Raw genomic sequence first — 12,569 nt, 5'->3', positions numbered from 1 at the left:
CACAAACAGGGAATGCATACCATATATAGACACTATAGCTTCTTTGACTCTCCTCAAATCGAACATTTGCACAGGAGTCCAGTCAGCTCTTATACAGCCTTGAGCATTTGGCATTTCCTGTAAGGTTACTAGATAGATTAAGGTTGGCTGTTTGAAAGCCTTAGGCTGTTTCTCTGAAACCATATAGTGCAATGCTGAGATTGGTTGACCTTTAAATTCCTCTGTCTGGGTCTGAATTTCTTTATGATCTGTTTTAAAAGTTTTTCTAAAATTTTTATCTCGGCACTCATATTAACCAACTTTTTAAATGATAAATAAAGATCAAACATTACATAAATCCCATCTATGTTAATTTTCCTCTCATTTTAAATCCCAATTGTCTCACCAAATCTGCCAACAATGATGATTCAGATGTAAGGCTGACTGCTTCTGCTTTCAACGGTAGAAGCCTGAGCAGCTTTCAAGGCAGCTACCTGGTATGGTAACAGCTCAAGATGGGAATCCAGGGAGAGCCTACAACCCACCGGGAGAGAAGCCAAAGAGCAAGCTATCTGCATGAGGGAATGTGAGGAAGTTGCTAACTCCTGTGGTTTTTGAAGCCCAAAAAATCCTGTGGAGTTTGCTGCAGAGAAGCTGCAACAAAAACTTATCCAGTGGGTTCTAACCTAATCCCTAGACTCCAGCCCACGTGGGATGGAGACTCTGGCCACATGTAGCTCGGGACTCAGCCAGGGCCTGCAAGGCTCCAGACAAGTGACTTTTTTGTGAATTCATGCCCCACAAGTTGGATGCCAGATGTTGTTCAAATTTCTAAATGGTCTTATAATAAAAAGAAACCCCAGAGCCAGATATCGGGGTGAAAGCTGAAAGATCAGAGAAGCAGAACAGCCAGCCACAGTTCTTACCTCTATGAAATCCTCAGTCTAAAGAGTGCATTCCTGTTTTCTTATGCCTTATATACCTTTCTCTGTCCTACCATATTATTTTCTAGGATTAAAGGTGTGTGTGCTTCCCAAGGCATGACATCGCAAGTGCTGGGATTAAAGGTGTGTGCCACAACTGCCTCACCGCTATGTCTAATCTAGTGGCTGGCTCTGTCGTCTGATACTCAGGCAAGCTTTATTAGGGTACACAATATATCACCACAATACATGGTCTGAGAGCTTCATGGCATGACCATCTAGACTATCACAAATAATCCTATTGACTCCTTTTTTCCTTATTTATTTATTTATTTATTTATTTATTTATTTATTGAACTTGGAGAACTTCATTGCTAAGTTTAGAGACTCTGGCTTTATTCTTGTTTCTCAAGGATCCATACTGAGCTTGTTTCAGACCAAGAAAAACATTAAGGAGATGAACAATGCTTGTACCCATCTTCTTCAGTGGGTGATATGGAGGTTTAAGGCTATCCTTAAAGATATCAAGTTGGCTAAAAATGTGAAAATTGTGGACTGGCTTCCTCAGAATGACCTCCTGGGTAAGGGCTTCACAGATGTTCTCCTCTCTTTATATTCATAAATATTTGACAGTCACCAGGTAATGCAATTAAATCACTACCAATGCATGGAAATAGCTTAATGATTATAGGAATTTATTGAGAGATTAACTCATGATACAGGGAACTTATAATACAAAAAATAGGAATTGAGGCATGGTCCAGTGCTGCTCTGATCCTCACCAGCATCCAAGACCATGACATAGCAAAGAGAAGGGAGTATGTACTCATCCCAGGTTTTAAGGGGTCCCCATCTTGGCCATGCCCCAGGCGATGGCCGAGTACTAAGAGTAGTGCTTCAGGGTAAGGCATAGACAACCATCCCTACATCTCCCCCCTTTATCTAAGGAAGAAAGTTCTAACCTAATACAAAACTATATACAGTAGGAATAATTATCAAAGAGAAATAAAGGGTAATGGCATAAACAAATGGAACTACCACCAACAAGAGCAACATCAAACAAGAGACACATACTAAAATCCAGAGAAGTCTAGAGCATAGGTAAATGACATGTTACAGAGATCATTCCAAAAGGTGCCCTGTCCTGAAGAACCTGAATCTAGTACTTAATATGTTCTAGCTAAGATATGAGAAGATTGTGACTGTGACTGTTAGTCTTCAATCCCAACAAAGACCTGAGAAGGAATATAATAATACCTGAGAAAACAGGATATGGACTCAAGCAACTTTCAGGAGTCTTGTGAGAGTAGACAGAGACAGCTGGCAGCCTGGACAGTCACCTAAAGTTTTTCACCATCCTTGGTGCATTCAAATTGGTTACAGGCCTAGAGTATCTGTCAGACCATTTTCAGAAGCAGCAATTTTGAAAGACCATATTACCCTGTCTCAACAGGGTTCAATAATCACTTTTCCTTGTGTCCAGCTCATCCAGAAAGGACAGCGTTCATACTGTCAGCAGTTGAGGCAAGGGCAGTTCTTTACCTAGTAAGCCATTTTGTGCCAAGAAGAAGACAAACTTCCAAACAGGAATGTTGTAGAAGCCCAACATTCTCTCAGGATCAAATCAGAGCTGCCAGGAGCAATCATGTCTCGCATCAACAGAATTCTAAGTTATTTAAATGCCATATTTTCTAGGTCTATGAAGTGTTTGAAGACTACCTGTCCATCTCACCTATGTATCTGTAAATCTGGACAACCTAACATAACTATAGAGATGACAAGCATGGGTGACTATAAATCTGTAAGTCTTATCTACCTAAATAACCTAAGGAGTAAGGCTTCTTGTAAACATATCTGTAAGCAAATGAACTCTAAAAGGACAATGACCTCAAAATTGTGACAATACACAAAATAGCTTAAGCAGAGGTAAGGATGTAAAGTGCTAAATGCAATATGACAATAATCCTAAATATGTGTCAATATACAAAATATCCTAAACAGTGGTAGAACATACAATATGAGAAATATAATTTTACATTTGTATCAATACACAAAATATTTCAAATAAGAGTAGAAATATATGTATATTACAACAAATATAGTTCTGTATGCTATTCTGTTAGTATTAATGGATTTTTTAAAAGTATGAAATAAACTGTATTTGGATATCAATTATTACAATATGTTGTTATAATTATGTCATTATATATTGTCAATCTTTTATTACACTACTTATAAATCATATTTTATCATAGTATGTATGTATAGGAGAGGAAAGTATATTTACAGTTCAGTACAATTGCTTGTTTCAAGAATCATTTCAGTGTCTTGAAAATTATCCCACAAAAACAGAAGAACTTCTACAAAAGCTTCTCAGTTTCAAGAGGTCCCATTGATTGATTGTTTCTCTCAGTGTCTGTGCTACTGGTGTTATATTTAGGAAGTGATCTCCTATGCCAATGCATTCAAGACTACTTCCTACTTTCTCTTCTAGCAGGTTCAGAGTAGCTGGATTTATGTTGAGGTCCTTGATCCACTTGGACTTAAGTTTTGTGCACGGTGATAGATATGGATCTATTTGCAGCCTTCTACATGTTGACATCCAGTTATGCCAGCACCATTTGTTGAAGACGCTTTCTTTTTTCCATTGTACACTTTTGGCTTCTTTGTCAAAAATTATATGTTCATAGGTGTGCGGATTAATGTCAGGGTCTTCAATTCGATTCCATTGGTCCACATGTCGGTTTTTATGCCAGTACCAAGCTGTTTTTATTACTGTAGCTCTATAGTAGAGCTTGAAGTCAGGGATCATGATGCCTCCAGAGGTTGTGTTATTGTACAAGATTCTTTTGGCTATCCTGGGTTTTTTGTTTTTCCATATGAAGTTGAGTATTATTCTTTCCAGGTCTGTGAAGAATTGTGTTGGTATTTTGATGGGGATTGCATTGAATCTGTAGATTGCTTTTGTTAAGATTGCCATTTTTACTATGTTAGTCCTGCCTATCCATGAGAATGGGAGATCTTTCCATTTTCTGACATCTTCTTCAATTTCTTTTTTTAGGGACTTAAAGTTCTTGTCATATAGGTCCTTCACTTGCTTGGTTAGTGTAACCCAAGGTATTTTATGTCATTTGTGGCTATTGTAAAGGGCGATGTATCTCTGATTTCCTTCTCAGCTTCTTTGTCCATTGTATATAGGAGGGCTACTGATTTTTTTTAGTTGATCTTGTATCCTGCTATGTTGCTGAAGGTGTTTATAAGCTGTATCAGTTCCTTGGTGGAATCTTTGGGGTCACTCAAGTATACTATCATGTCATCTGCAAATAGGGAAAGCTTGACTTCTTCCTTTCCAATTTGTATCCCCTTAATCTCATGTTGTCTTACTGCTCTGACTAGAACTTCAAGTACTATATTGAATAAGTATGGGGAGAGTGGACAGCCTTGCCTCGCTCCTGATTTTAGTGGAATTGCTTTGAGTTTCTCTTCATTTAATTTGATGTTGGCTGTTGGCTTGCTGTAAATTGCCTTTATTATGTTTAGGTATGTTCCCTGTATTCCTGATCGCTCCAAGACCTTTATCATGAAAGGGTGTTGGATTTTGTCAAATGCCTTTTCTGCATCTAGTGAGATGATCATGTGGTTTTTTTCTTTGAGTTTGTTTATATGGTGTATTACATTGACGGACTTTCACATGTTGAACCACCCTTGCATCCCTGAATGAAGCCTACTTGATCATGGTGGATAATTATTTTGATGTGTTCTTGGAGTCTGTTTGCCAGTATTTTATTGAGTATTTTTGCATCAATGTTCATAAGGGAGATCGGTCTGTAGTTCTCTTTCTTTGTTGTATCCTTGTTTGGTTTAGGAATCAGGGTAATTGTTGCCTCATAGAAGGAGTTTGATAATGTTCCTTCTGTTTCTATTGTGTGAAAAAATTTAGAGATTATTGGTATTAACTCTTCTTTGAAGATCTGGTAGAATTCTGCGCTGAAACCATCTGGTCCTGGGCTTTTTTTTTGGTTGGGAGACTTTTAATGACTGTTTCTATTTCCTTAGGGGTTATTGGACTATTTAAATAGTTTATCTGGTCTTGATTTAACTTAGGTATGTGGTACCTATCCAGAAAGTTATCCATTTCTTTTAAGTTTTCCAGTTTTGTGGAGTAGAGGTTTTTGAAGTATGATCTGATGATTCTCTGGATTTCCTCAATGTCTGTTGTTATGTCCTCCTTTTCATTTCTGATTTTGTTGATTTGGATGCTCTCTCTCTGTCTTTTGGTTAGTTTGGATAAGGGCTTGTCTATCTTGTTGATTTTCTCAAAGAACCAACTCTTTGTTTCATTAATTTTTTGTATTGTTCTCTTTGTTTCTATTTTATTGATTTCAGCTCTCACTTTGATAATTTCCTGGTGTCTATTCTTCCTGGGAGACTTTGCTTCTTCTTGTTCTAGAGCTTTCAGGTGTGCTGTTAAGTCACTAGTGTGAGATTTCTCCAACTTGTTTATGTGGGCATTTAGTGCTATGAATTTCCCTCTTAGCACTGCTTTCATAGTGTCCCATAGGTTTGGGTATGTGGTGTCTTCATTTTCGTTGATCTCTAGGAAGTCTTTAATTTCTTTCTTTATTTCTTCCTTAACCCATTGGTGATTCAGTTGAGTATTATTCAGTTTCCATGAGATTGTAGGTTTTCTGTAGTTTTTGTTGTTGAAATCTAACTTTAGACCATGGTGGTCTGATAGAACACAGGAGGTTATTACAATTGTTTTGTATCTGTTGAGATTTGTTTTGTGGCCAAGTATGTGGTAGATTTTAGAGAAGGTTCCATGGGGTGCTGAGAAGAAGGTATATTCTTTTTTGTTAGGATGGAATGTTCTGTAGATATCGATTAAGTCCATTTGAGTCATGACATCAGTCAAGTCCTTTATTTCTCAGTTAAGTTTCAATTTGGGAGATCTGTCCAGTGGTGAAAGTGGGGTGTTGAGGTCTCCCACTATTAATGTGTGGTTTAAGCTTTAGTAATGTTTCTTTTACATATGTGGGGTGCCCTTGTGTTTGGGTCATAAATGTTCAGAATTGAAACTTCATCTTTGTGGATCTTTCTTATTGTTTAAATCTGGCTTTGTCTTGGAGTGTCTTGTTCACTCCATCTATGATGATTGAAAGTTTTGCTGGGTATATTAGTCTAGGCTGGCATCCATGGTCTCTTAGTGTCTGCATTATATCTGTCCAGGTCCTTCTGGCTTTCAAAGTCTCCATTGAGAAATCGGGTGTTATTCTGATGGGTTTGCCTTTATAAGTCACTTGGCCTTTTTCCTTTGTTGCTCTTAATATTCTTTCTTTATTCTGTACATTTAGTTGTTTAATTATTATGTGGCGAGTGGACTTTTTTTGGGGGTCTAGTCTGTTTGGTGTTCTATAGATTCTTGTATCTTCATAGGCATTTCCTTCTTTAAGTTGGGAAAGTTTTCTTCTATGATCTTGTTGAATATATTTTCTGTGCCCTTGAGTTGGTATTCTTCTCCTTCTTCTACCCCTATTATTCGTAGGTTTGGTCTTTTCATGGTGTCCCAAATTTCTTGGGCATTTTGGTTCATGACTTTTTTGGCTTTAGTGTTTTCTTTGACTGTTGAATCTATTTCTTCCACTGTATCTTCAACACCAGAGATCCTCTCTTCCATCTCTTGCATTCTGTTGGTTATACTTGCATCTGACGTTCCCCATCATTTACTCAGATTTTCTATTTCCAGCATTCCCTCTGTTTGTGTCTTCTTCATTTTTTCTATTTCCCTTTTCAGGTCTTGGACTGTTTCCTTCATTTGTTTCATTGCTTTTTCTTGATTTTCTTTCAGTACTTTATTGTTTTCTTCCAGGACTTTATTGTTTTCTTCTAATTTGTTTGCCCTTTCCTCTAGTTGTTTACAGCATTCTTCCATTTTTTTTGTCTTTTCCTCTACACAAGCCTCTACCTTCTTCATGATGTCATTCTTAAGGCTATTTTCTTCTGCTTTTTCAAATTTTTGATGTTCAGGTCTAGATGTTGGAGGAGGGCTAGGTTCTGGTGATGCTGTATTGCTCTTCGTTTTGTTGTATGTATTTTTGCCTTGACATCTGCCCATCTCCCTGTGGTTCGTTCTTGGTCTTATCAGCGTACTTGGTTCAGACAGAGCTGACAGATTCAGGAATTCTCTCTCTCTTGTCCAGATGGGAGCTCTCTTGTCCAAATGGGAACTCCAGGGCAGGATGGGAGCTCTTGTCCAGATGGGAAGTCTGGGCCAGGATGGGAGCTCTTGTCTCTCTCTCTCTCTTGTCCAGAAGGGAAGTCTGGGGCAGGATAGGAGCTCTTGTCTCTCTCTCTCTCTCTCTCTCTCTCTCTCTCTCTCTCTCTCTCTGGTCCAGAAGGGAAATCCGGGGCAGGATGGGAGCTCTGGTCCAGAAGGGATGTCCAGGGCATGGTATTAATGGATTTTTCAGAATATTTCAACATAGTTACTGACTCTCAGTATGCTGAAAGAGTGGTATTACATATTGAGACTGCAGAATTTATCCCTGATGAGTCAGAATTAACTTCACTATTTATTCAGTTACAAGATATAATCAGGAATAGGAAGCATCCCTTATATATAACTCACATCTGATCCCATACAGTTCTGCCAGGCCCTCTAGCACAAGGTAATGATGAGACTGATAAGTTATTGATAGGAAATATGCTGGAGGCCTCAGAATTTCATAAAAAACATCATGTAAATAGTAAAGGTTTAAAAAAGGATTTTTCCATAACCTGGCAACCAGCCAAGGAAATTGTAAGGAAATGTCCTACTTGTTTCTTTTACAATCAGACTCCATTACCAGCAGCATGTAACCCAAAGGGTACTCAGAGGAATGAAATCTGGCAGATAGGTGTGTTTGACTTTGCAGAATTTGGAAAATTGAAACATGTACACCATACCAAGGATACTTATTCAGGATTTCAATGGCAACTGCTTTGAGTCCTGAAAAGGCTGATTCTGTAATCACTCATTTGCTAGAAGTTATGACCATCATGGGCATACCTGCACAAATTAAAACTGACAATGCTCCAGCATATGTCTCTGGTAAAATGAAACAGTTTTTTTCTTATTACAATATAAAGCATATTACAGGTATACCACATAACCCTACAGGTCAAGGTTGGGATAAACTATATGACCCAGGGAGTCATATATGACAAAGGTCTTGTGTTGGTACTTCTATGTCAACTTGACACAAATTAGAGTCATTTGGAGTCAAAAGAGAGACTCTCATTTGAAAAAAACCTTTCCTACACAAGTTGGTTTTGGTCAATGTTTAATCATAGAGACAAAAAACCAAACAAACAAACTAGGTTAGTTATGTATAATTTTCTACTTTGAACCTTAAGTTTCTAAGTCCTTTAAAAACTACCTGCCCTTTGTTATATATTAAACCTAGTTACTGATTAAGTGAAAGTACAGAAAATGTATTAGTTACTTTGCATGTTCTATGAAGCCAAGGTTCTTTCCCAAAGTATCACAAGGATGGCTCCTAGTCCAGTTTCCTGTAAACTCATTTTGCCCCTCTGATACCTCCTAAGCTAGGCTTGCACTATCTGCATTTCTCTCTGGCTCTCTGTTCTTCCATACTTCCAGTATAATGACAAGTTTAAACTCTGCTTACAGTATTGTAGGACTTCTCTAGATCAGTCCCAAACTCTTCCACATTCTTCTTGCAAACACATTCCAAAGCTTATGAACTACATGGTCAGGTTTCTTATGTTTTCTGGCACCAATTTTCTGTATTTGTTTTGTTGTTGTGATAAAATACTTACAAAACAACCCAAGGAAGGAAGGAAGGAAGGAAGGAAGGAAGGAAGGAAGGAAGGAAGGGAGATTTATTTGGGCCACAGTTTGAGATTGTGTCCATCATGGCAGTGAAGTCACGGCAGCTGGGACTTGAGGTGGATGGTCACGTTGCATTTACAGTCAAGAAGCAGAGAAAGATGAATGCTGGTGCTTAACTCAAACACAGTCCATGAATGATGATGCCCACATGCAGGGTGAGTCTTCACACCTCAATGAGTTCAAATAGGAAGTTCTTTCACAGGTATGCTCAGCAGCTTGTTTCCATGGTGATTTTAGACTCTATCAAGTTGTCACTCAGTAATAACTGTAACAGACATAGGTAAGAGGAACAATAAAGACTATAAGGAAATACTGTAAAAATGGTACACTACCAAGTTAGATTACATAAATGAAATGGATGAATTCTGAGGAGCACACATGAAAACATCACAGCAAAAACAAAAAACAAAACAAAACAAAAAACAAAATCTGAAAAACAGTAAAAAAATAAATACGATGAATCAGTAATCAAAAAACTGTCTCTAAAAAATAACCCAGATCACACAGCTGAACTTTTGAATTCTACTTGTCTAAATATTAATCATCACCAATTATTCTAAAATCTTCTAATGAAATGAAAGATGAGAATGCTTCTTAACTCAATGTGAAGCTGTCATTGCTCTTATGAGTAAAGAGTACTGCTATAAATATAAAATATTGCAAAAGCTGAATAAAACTGGGGTTCTGATAGAAATTTAAGTATATATTTGTTATTTCACACAGATATTCAAAACAGAAGGAGTTTGGACATGATCAAAATATATTGTATACATGCCTGAAATTCTCAGAGAATAAATAAAATACATTTTAAAATTTATTCATTATCAATATTGTGTGTGTATATGGGGTGCTGGATGGGTACACAAGCCATGTGGAGCTCAGAGGATAATTATTTGGAATTGTTTCTTTCTTCTCTACTTTCACATGGGTATCAGGGATAGAATTCAGGTCATCAGGCTTGTACAGCAAGCACCTTTGCTCACCCAGCCATCTTGCTGGCTCATCCCACAGCTGTTCTATCTTTAGGCATATACCATAAGTAATTGGAGTTACTAAATTACCATACTTGTAACACATAATCATGAGAATACCATTATGTAGCCAAAAGACCAAAACAGCCACATTTCCTTGTTAAACAATTTGTATCATATATGGCTATTTTTAGCCATTTAAATGGGTGGGGTTAGATAATGATTTATTTTATAGTTGGCTAAACTTGAAAACACTCTGCTGAGTTAAAAAAAAAAAAGGCCAACACAGAAGATCATATATTGTGTCATTCCAATTACATAAAATTTCAAGAATCATCAAATAGGCCAAAGAAACTGGTGTTTTCCAGGAAGATTGGTAGGGAAAGATGAGAGTGAGTGCTTCTTAGATAAGAAATGTAAAATGATATAGTGGTAATAATAATGGTTATACAGAATTATGACATATAAATGTAACCTCACTGTTCAAGTTAAAATAGATCTACTTATCTTGTATGAATGCATTTCAGTTATAAACCAGTCATCTGAGTGACATGTGAACACCAGGCCCATCTGAGGTTGAATCTAATGTTTAGTGACTTTGGTGTCCTAATTTTGCTACCACTTTTCAGAACAGTAATTTTTTTTAACTCTCTGTTTAGATTATTTTAGTTACATTTAACTGTGTGTGTGTGCCATGTATGTGGAGATTGTAGGACAACTTACAACAGTTGGTTCTTTCCTTCTACCATGTAAGTCCTAGGGGTTAAACTCAGCACCAGGCTCGGTGGTAGGGGCCTTTACATGATGAGCCACATCTCTGTCCTCCAAACTTTTCTAGTAGTCATGAGATGGCCAATTACTCCTTGCTATATCAGAAAACCACTTGCACTGTTTAGATATTAGCATCTCTTGTCCAGATCCAGATATCTTGCAGATCTTTATAATGTCTAGGACCTGAAATAGTTATTGAGGATAACCCTGATAGTAAAGTCAAGATCTTAAAATAGAAAGATCTTCCCATTCATTCATTCAGGATCTAAAATTGCAGCTGGCAGGTACATTATGCTGTGAGTCTGTTATGTAGAACATGGTTCCTGAGAACTGAAAGTCCCTTTTAAGTGCATTTGTGATTATTAAAATATTTATTTGTGGAAATGTATATAGAGCTACAGAAAAATGATTTCTAGGCTATCCAGGTACAGAAAATATGACCAGTGTGCACTGGACACTGCCTGACACAAGAGGTTATAAAAAGTGTTTCAGGATACTTTGCAAAGGGTGCTAAGAGCTGGAGGTGTCATACATTGTGAGATTTTTCTTGTGAGTAGCTTTATGTCTCCTTCCCCGACTCAGTGCTAGGATTTTGTCTTGCTTGAATCTGTGCAGGCCTTGTGTATTCTGCTACAGTCTCTGTGTGTTCATATGTATATCAGTTTTGTTGTATATAGAAGACACTGCTTCCTTGGAGTCATCCACTAGCTATGGTTTTTACACTCTTTTCGTCTCTTCTTATGCATAGATACCTGAGCCTTGATGGGAAGGGTTTGGTGAAGATAACCTATATAGGACTAGGTGCTGCAAAGTCTTTTACTCTCTGCACATTGTCCAGTTGTTGAGTCTCTGAGTTAATTTCCATCCACTACAAGAAGCTTTTCTGATGAATGTTGAGCAAGGCACTGACCTATGAGTACAGTATACATCATTAGGAGTCATTTTACTGTATGTTCCTTTAACAGAATAATAGTATTGGGCTTTCCCCTAGACCCATGGCCTACCTAGTCTCAGGTTCTTGGGTACTTTAGCAGTGTCAGGTATGTGTTCCATCTCATGGTGTGGTACTTAAACCCAAATTAAATTAAAGCATAGTTGGTTACTCTCTTAACATTTGTACCACTGTTATACAAGTTATCACTTGTAGGCAAGCTGCTGTTTCAGGTCTCAGGTTTTGTAGCTGGGTGATATTGATGAATAACTTTCTCCTCTGGTAATGTGGAATGTATTTTCAAGCACCATGAATGTTAGTCAAGGTTTTGTGTGTGAACATGTGTGTGTGTGTGTGTGTGTGTGAGAGAGAGAGAGAGAGAGAGAGAGAGAGAGAGAGAGAGAGAGAGAGAGGGAGGGAGGGAGAGGGAGAGAGGAGCCATAGGAGTCTACATCACAGAAGTCAGAATCACAATGTTAAATGCTTCAAGCCAATTGAAACTTCTGTAAATCAACAGAATGAGGGCATAGAGAATGACCATGTGTACCCTCTGGACAGCATTCCACTTGACTATTTCTTAATCACTGCCGAACTGAGGAGGATTGGAATGTTAGGACTGACCTGTTTCATCTCTAATGAAGGACTTTGTCCCTCTCACATAGCACTCTGTTCTCTCATGCATCACTATGTCCTTGCTGTTCTGTTCTGTAAATTCCAACCAGATGTCAAGTCCTTCCTAAAATCTGATTTGGTCCTCTCACTCAGGGAGAAAGCCTGGCCAAATTGGAATATTCCTCTATGATCCGAATTCTGAAAACTAAGTCCAATTAGTACTGAGTGTCCTGTACTTCCTAATGAAAATGAGGGAATAACCTTTTCCCCAGGTAGTGTTTCTAGTTTTGTTTTCAGTCATCTAAAACACAAAGCAGATCTGTCTATTACTTCCTTTTGGTCACATTTCATTTTGATAAGTATTTTATTGGGTTATTATTGAAAAACTCATCATAATTAAAACAAATAACTATACATCTATCTATATTTATATCTCTGAACACAATGAAAATTTATCATCACAGAAGATTTCTATTCCATAGCACTTC

The sequence above is a fragment of the Peromyscus eremicus genome, chromosome 11 (assembly GCF_949786415.1).
Source record: "Peromyscus eremicus chromosome 11, PerEre_H2_v1, whole genome shotgun sequence".
Lineage (NCBI taxonomy): Eukaryota > Metazoa > Chordata > Mammalia > Rodentia > Cricetidae > Peromyscus > Peromyscus eremicus.
This window is presented reverse-complemented; position numbering follows the sequence as displayed.